This window comes from Anguilla rostrata, chromosome 4 (assembly GCF_018555375.3).
Source record: "Anguilla rostrata isolate EN2019 chromosome 4, ASM1855537v3, whole genome shotgun sequence".
Lineage (NCBI taxonomy): Eukaryota > Metazoa > Chordata > Actinopteri > Anguilliformes > Anguillidae > Anguilla > Anguilla rostrata.
Window position 1 is genome coordinate 40,333,697 of NC_057936.1, and position 7,009 is coordinate 40,340,705.

The following is a 7,009-nucleotide window of genomic DNA, read 5'->3' on the forward strand; positions in this document are numbered from 1 at the left end:
AACGGGATCTCATTATTGAAAGGTATCGATCAGGAGAGGGGTACAAAAGAATTTCCAAAGCATTAGATATACCATGGAACACAGTGAAGACAATCATCAACAAATGGAGAAAACATGGCACAACAGTGACATTACCAAGAACAGGACGTCCCTCCAAAATTGAAGAGAAGACAAGGAGAAAACTGGTCATAATTCCAAAGGGTATGTTTGGCGCAAATACAACACAGCACATCATCAAAAGAACACCATTTGTGGCATTACTCAGTAAGGCAAAAAACCAAAATTGGGGCGGTGTTTATTTTTTGGGTACAGAAGGCCATGCAGCAGCCTTTTGTTATGACTGAATTGTTTATTTGTGTGTACATTCTTTAGGAAATTGTGTATTTTTCAATGAGCTTGAATGAAAGGTTGGATCTGGTTTCTATCCTGCGGTTGCGGTTATGACATTTTACCAAAGTTCCCAGCTTTACCAACAGCAAAACTGCAGCAGAAACTTTCTGTGCAGGAGGTGCCCTAGAACAGGATCTATAAAATAAGGTTAAGAGAAAATACGATCACATCCCATTTTGCAGCACGTTATAGAGCTGTGGTCCTCTATGGGGCAGCAGAGTCAAACTCAGCCTATGACGTGGTCTATAGTGATGCTTCTCAACACTTGGTACCCAAACACGCTGGGCCTGCTGGTTTTCCATCCAGCTGAGATTTCATTTCGAGCCTGACTGGGCTAATAATTCAGACATGCTCTGAATTTGACCTTTTTGATAGTTATTACCGGTCCGTGTATTTGTAAGAACTTCATAAAAAATAATATATACTAAATAGGTCACAAAGTTTTGTGAAATTATTTGGTCTTCTCTCTCCTCAACAGATTTTACCCCATCAAGATGCTCAAAAAGCAACCGCAAGACATTTGATCTGATATCCCCCAATGAAATTGTGTCAATTTCACCAAAGAATTGTCTAAATATTTTCCAGCAATATTTCCACAGTCCACATGCTCTGTGTGACCTGCCCTGTGATAATGTCATAGGGTTACTCAGATCACCCAGTGTTATAAAAATAGGGTTATGATGTTCTGTACCAGCGGCAAAGCGGAACATATCTGTACCATTTTCACTAGCACTTATTTTATTAACCCTGGGACACCAAGAAACTGCTGCTTCCCACAGGTCAACTATGTCTCCACCAACTCAGTTGCAATGTAAACAGTGGTCACAAATCGCACAGTACAAAAATAATATGAGGGTACCGGAACTGTATAAATCCTACAGTCCTGCATACAGCACCTAATGCTCAACTGGGAAAGCGGTCTGTATATGCGCATGTCATTGGCCCTGTCAATTTGGAGGTTTCCTGACTGTTCAAACTCCTGTGCCACTTGGCACCTGGTTGAGAGGTATCTGTACAACTGCCAGGACCATGTAGACCATGAGTGGGTGATGTAGTGTAAATGAAAGGGAGCCACTGGTTGAAATCCAAGGCCCAATACTGCTATGTATCCTTGTGTAAAGAGCTCAAACTGAACTTGATTCAATAACATCCAGCTGGATACATGAACAGCATGTAAAAGCTGGATCATGTAACATGACCTGGGCAAGGGGCGTCAGCTGAGAAAATAAATAATGGAAATAATGCCATGCGTGGACACCATTGCCTGACAGTAAGTTTGGCTCTGACATGTACAGTACCAGTAAAAACCTTACAGAGAAGAGTGAAAGAGCAGACAAGACCAGAGAGTAACCACGGCTCATTCTTGGCTCCTATAGAAATTCCACATCCAGCAGAACACATACCATACTTTTCATTGCACAGTAAGACCGTGAACTTGATACCTAGTGTTGTACACATTACAATTAACACAACAAAAAATATGGTCATCGTCAAGCAATTATTGGTAATAAAGACTTGGCTGCAACGTCAACCAAGTCAAGTGTTTTTTGTTAAATAGTTCACCCTCCCTCGACAGCTCTGAATTTAATCAGCTCGAATTTAAATTCTGTCCATTAAGACGTGATTCTTAAAAAAAAAAAAAAAAACTATGAAAATCCAAGTATTAAAACAACTTTTTTTTTTTTTAACTTAAAACACACGGAAAAAAGAAAAGACCACTGCCTTTATGCTCAGGAATTTCAACTGACGTCATGTATTTGGGGTCGGATTTCTCAAGCCTGCGGTAGGGCTCATCTTCTCCTACTTGCCTCCTGGATCCAGAACCACGTCTTATATCACACCTTGGGGCTACAGATTCCTGAATAACTTTCTCCTTTACACCCCCTGACCAGAACGTTTTATGACGAACTTCTGTGAGGCTCTCCTTACATTCACATAGCTGCAACGTACAAACTCGCAAGCATATGCACCCTGTTATTTTTCTGCTTTTTTATTTTTTAAATAGGCTATATATTCTCAATATTTTGCCAACTGGACAGTGTAACAGCTTTGTCAGCCATTATAAATGCATTTTAAAACAAACGTAACTCGTTGGTAAATGAAATCTAGTAAGCACATCAACTAGGCTACCTCTTGAAAAGAAAACACATAGCCAAGTAGAAACTTTTGATTTCCTCCTTTGACGTCTCCTAAAAATGATCTCAACAAGTAACCATCGAAGCGAAGTTCTCATTCGTAACTTGATCCAGACTCGCTGGAATACTAGGGTATGATGGAGTTTCCACATCAACCTACTAGTGTACTCCGCAACCAAGTGTATAGTTCAGTAAAACTGCTCTTTCTCCCATAAAGTTGTAAACGACTGAATTATTGCAGCGCAAGTTAGGCTAGGCTACTGTAAATCTCATAATTCTTGTAGCGATCTAAAATAAACAAGCACATACCAAGATCTGATGCAATCAAAAGAAACGCAGCATTACGTTTCATCTATTTAATGCACGATTGCGTATTTTCCAGGATATATATTTGTTATAACTTGTTGCACCAAGTTAAGGGGAAAACCTTGGTATGCAATGGTAGGGACATTTCTAAATTGTAGTAAAAGTATATGTATTCTACTTTTGAAAACGTTTTTACAAAACTTGCGCACTAGTATTTGTTTGTTTGTTGTTTGTTTTTCAGATCCACATCCATAGACAAAAACAAATATTTTCATTTCCATTAGAATGAATTATGCACAGAACACAAACATATCACAGCAATCAACCAGGTTTCCCTAATAACTTTACAAAACATAAGTGCAACAATCCATTAAAATCATTATTTACAGTGCGTTTTCTGTAAACGACGTATTCAGTAGCGAGCGCCCAAAGTTTCGTTTTCCACACAAGTCAGTTCTTCCCCTTTTCCATTCCAGTTCAGACAACCGGCGTCTTCTTGCTGTAGTCATCAATTGCCTACTTTTGCAACTTTATAACTTCAACAGATACAGTTTCTTCTATTAGCACTAGAAACAGCGAAGTCGTGAGCATGCGCACGAGAAAGGCGGCATTTCTCTTACCTTGTTGCTTTAAATGTATGCTCAAAATCCGGAGATTTTTACTTTTATCCCCTTTAACGTCAGAGACTTCAGTAATCCCCAGCCCGTCCGTCCACCTCTAGTCCGTTTGGTGGGAGATTCCGCCATGTCAATTATGTTTCAACGCACATGGGGAGCGGAGACCTGCCCATTTATACCGTAATACACGGAGTAATACCTCAACGAAAAAGGTACAGCTGTTAAGGGTTTTGAACACCGCCAATTGAATTTTCTACTTACAACTAAAGGCTGCATGTGTTACTTAAGCGCAATCCTCTTGTCGTCGGTCCATCTGTCATATGATTTCTTCTGTAACCCCATACTACCACCGAAGTAGCCTACATTATTTTCTAATAACCGGGACAGCCCGGAGGGGTTTATTCCACTTATATACAACGGGTTACCAACAATGACTATATATGGTTACTTTTGTATTTATTGATTTTCATATATCCTCTCAAACACATTCATTAACAGCAGAAAACATGCACACCTTGTAAACAATTTGCTGTTTTATTACTTTCTCGTCGTCAATTCCATATAGGCTAATCGCAAAATGACAAGAATAGAACGAAAACTCGGACTTGCGTGAAAATGTAAATTAGTAGTGGTACAGCCACCGTTTGCTTTCCTTCGAAGTTACTGCTAGCCGAGCAGCGAAGTGTGCCCTCCAGATGCGAACCATGCACCATAAATGAGTCCATAGTCTTCCTGGTCTTTTCGTGGAATTGAAAAAATGGCAGTAAAATTAAGTAAAATTACGGCAGTCTGAAAAAGCTAAAGGGAAGATTACTAGAATTAACCTGTTATTTTACCCGGATAAAAAGTGCGGAAGGTAATTTCCAGTGTGCTTGTACTGTATCACCAATTTAAATTATGCAGAACTACCGCATACCTCACATAACTGTATCAAACGTTTTGAGTCAATTACAACGGGCTAACAAAGAAAATCCGGAAGAAAATATTCAGCAACCGAATTAATTCGTTTGAATGTTTTGGTAGCCTACGTAATATGCTGTCCCAGCACGAATGCTTAGCATTTTATAAAACGAATACTAAAGCAAGAAAAGAACAGAAGAGCACACGTTATAATTCCAAGACGTTGACAGGCTATAACCAAAAGTAGGCTACTGCGCCGCATAACATACAAGTTTGATTTGAAGTTATTATGAAAATAAATTGGTTTGCCGCTGCATATTTTCAAACATGGCGGGTAATGGCGGAAAATAAATACAACACAAATGCTACGAGTATTCGACCAATCAGAAATGTTCAGCGCTGCAAGCTCCACCCAAAAGGTTCCTGTACTTTCGGAAAGTACTACCCCCCGAGCAGGAACGTTTTGGGGGGTAAAACAAAGCCCCCAGAACTAAATTTAGACCCTAGTTCCACCCTGCGGTGGAAACGCACTGAGTTCCTCAAAAGGTTCCTAGTTCCGGGGTATAGTTCCTGCGGTGGAAACGCACTGTTGAATTTATAGAAGTGGAGGGCCATTGAGAGCTTGAAATGTTCTGTAGTCTGTAGTCAATTTCCCAGTTGATGAAAGCATGACTGTACTATATATTGTCTGGGAAATTGACTACAGAACATCTCAAGCTCTCAATGGCCCTCCACTTCTATAAATTCAACAGTTAGGTTTGGCAACTCTTAGTTTGAATTTGCATGGTTTTCTAGACTAAACCAGCAGAGAATAGGAAATATTTTAATAAGTAGCTAAATACGTTATTAATAAGTTATTGCTCTCAGCCTGTTTCATTTCTCAGAGGTATTTGTTCCAAGTCATTTCAACAAGGGCTATTTTGGTAACATAAGCCGCGTTTCCACCAAAATTACCCGGAACTTTTAGTCCCAGGAACTACTTTTCAAGGAACTAAAAGGTTCCTTCAGCCCATGGTTGTCTGCGTTTCCACCTCGGTCTAAAGTCCCGCGAAGATTAGGCAAACTAGCCCACTGACGTATGAAAAAGCGACGTTGTCGTCGGTCCATCTGTCCTATGATTTCTTCTGTAACCCCATACTACCACCGAAGTAGCCTACATTATTTTCTAATAACCGGGACAGCCCGGAGGGGTTTATTCCACTTATATGCAACGGGCTACCAACAATGACTGTATATGGTTACTTTTGTATTTATTGATTTTTATCGATTTAATCACCTGGAATTGAAATATTCTTCTGCAGCCGTTTGGGCATATTTTACCGTTGTCAAGCAAAAATGTCGTCGGTAGTTGAACTTGGACCGTTGTTATGCAACAAATAGTATATAACAGTCTGAAAAAGCTAAAGGGACGATTACTAGAATTAACCTGTTATTTTACCCTGACAAAAAGTGCGGAAGGTGATTTCCAGTTTGCTTTTACTGTATCACCAATGTTAATTACGCAGAACTACCGCATACCTCACATAACTGTATCAAACGTTTTGAGTCAATTACAACTGGCTAACAAAGAAAATCCGGAAGAAAATATTCAGCAACCGAATTAATCCGTTTGAATGTTTTGGTGGCCTACGTAATATGCTGTCCCAGCACGAATGCTTAGCATTTTATAAAACGAATACTAAAGCAAGAACAGAACAGAAGAGCACACGTTATAATTCCAAGACGTTGGCAGGCTATAACCAAAACTAGGCTACTGCGCTGCATAACATACAAGTTTGATTTGAAGTTATTATGAAAATAAATTGGTTTGCGGCTGCATATTTTCAAACATGGCGGCTGAAAATAAATACAAAAAAATGCTACGAGTACTCAACAAATCAGAAATGTTCAGCGCTGCAAGCTCCACCCAAAAGGTACCTGTACTTTCGGAAAGTACTACCCCCCGAGCAGGAACTTTTTGCGGGGTAAAATAAAGCCCCCGGAACTAAATTTAGACTAGTTCCTGCAGTGGAAACGCACTGAGTTCCTCAAAAGGTTCCTAGTTCCGGGGTAAAGTTCCTGCGGTGGAAACGCGGCTATAATGTGCACTGCATTAAAACAGCAGATTCTAATTGCTGATGAAAATACATTTTGCAAATGAAAATTTCCACTAGCTATTATTGCAATTGTCATACAAAACTAGGGTTGTTACTGGGGCAATTCCTTCAGAATAGCTGTTTAATTCATTTGGTAATTTAAATTATTTGATGTGAATAAATACAATACAGTGTGAGACAAAACCTTTGGGTTTGGGGGGTTAGGACCCAGGCGAAGAGAAAAAACACTGGAGGCTCAACAGGTAAATTTAAATAAAGACTTTACTTTCAAAATGTAAACAGAACAACCAAAAGGCCACGAGGGGTAATTCCTAAAAATTCAAAGAACAGAAAACACAACAAGGAACTCGAAACGCTAGAAGAAAAACAAGAAACAAGAAAACAAGCAGGGGAACTCGAAAACTCGAAACACTTAGCGAATGCAGAAAACAGTCAGGGCAGAACACAGGCAGATACACAAGGCAAGCAGAACACAAGCACACAAGTCAGGGCAGAACACAGGCAGATACACAAGGCAAGCAGAACACAAGCACACAAGTCAGGCAGAATACAGGCAGGACAGAAC

At 39.8% G+C, this 7,009-nt stretch overlaps 1 protein-coding gene across 1 annotated transcript in view; it reads right to left on the minus strand.

Moving 5' to 3' along the window:
• The window catches only part of LOC135253395 (fibronectin type III domain-containing protein 3B-like), a 152,208-nt gene extending 148,616 nt beyond the window's left edge, over positions 1-3,592 (minus strand). Inside the window, exon 1 of the mRNA XM_064332644.1 lies at positions 3,452-3,592. The gene's annotated coding sequence lies outside the window, so the exon portion shown is untranslated. The remainder of the gene's footprint in view (positions 1-3,451) is intronic.
• Between the last annotated feature and the right edge of the window lie 3,417 nt (positions 3,593-7,009).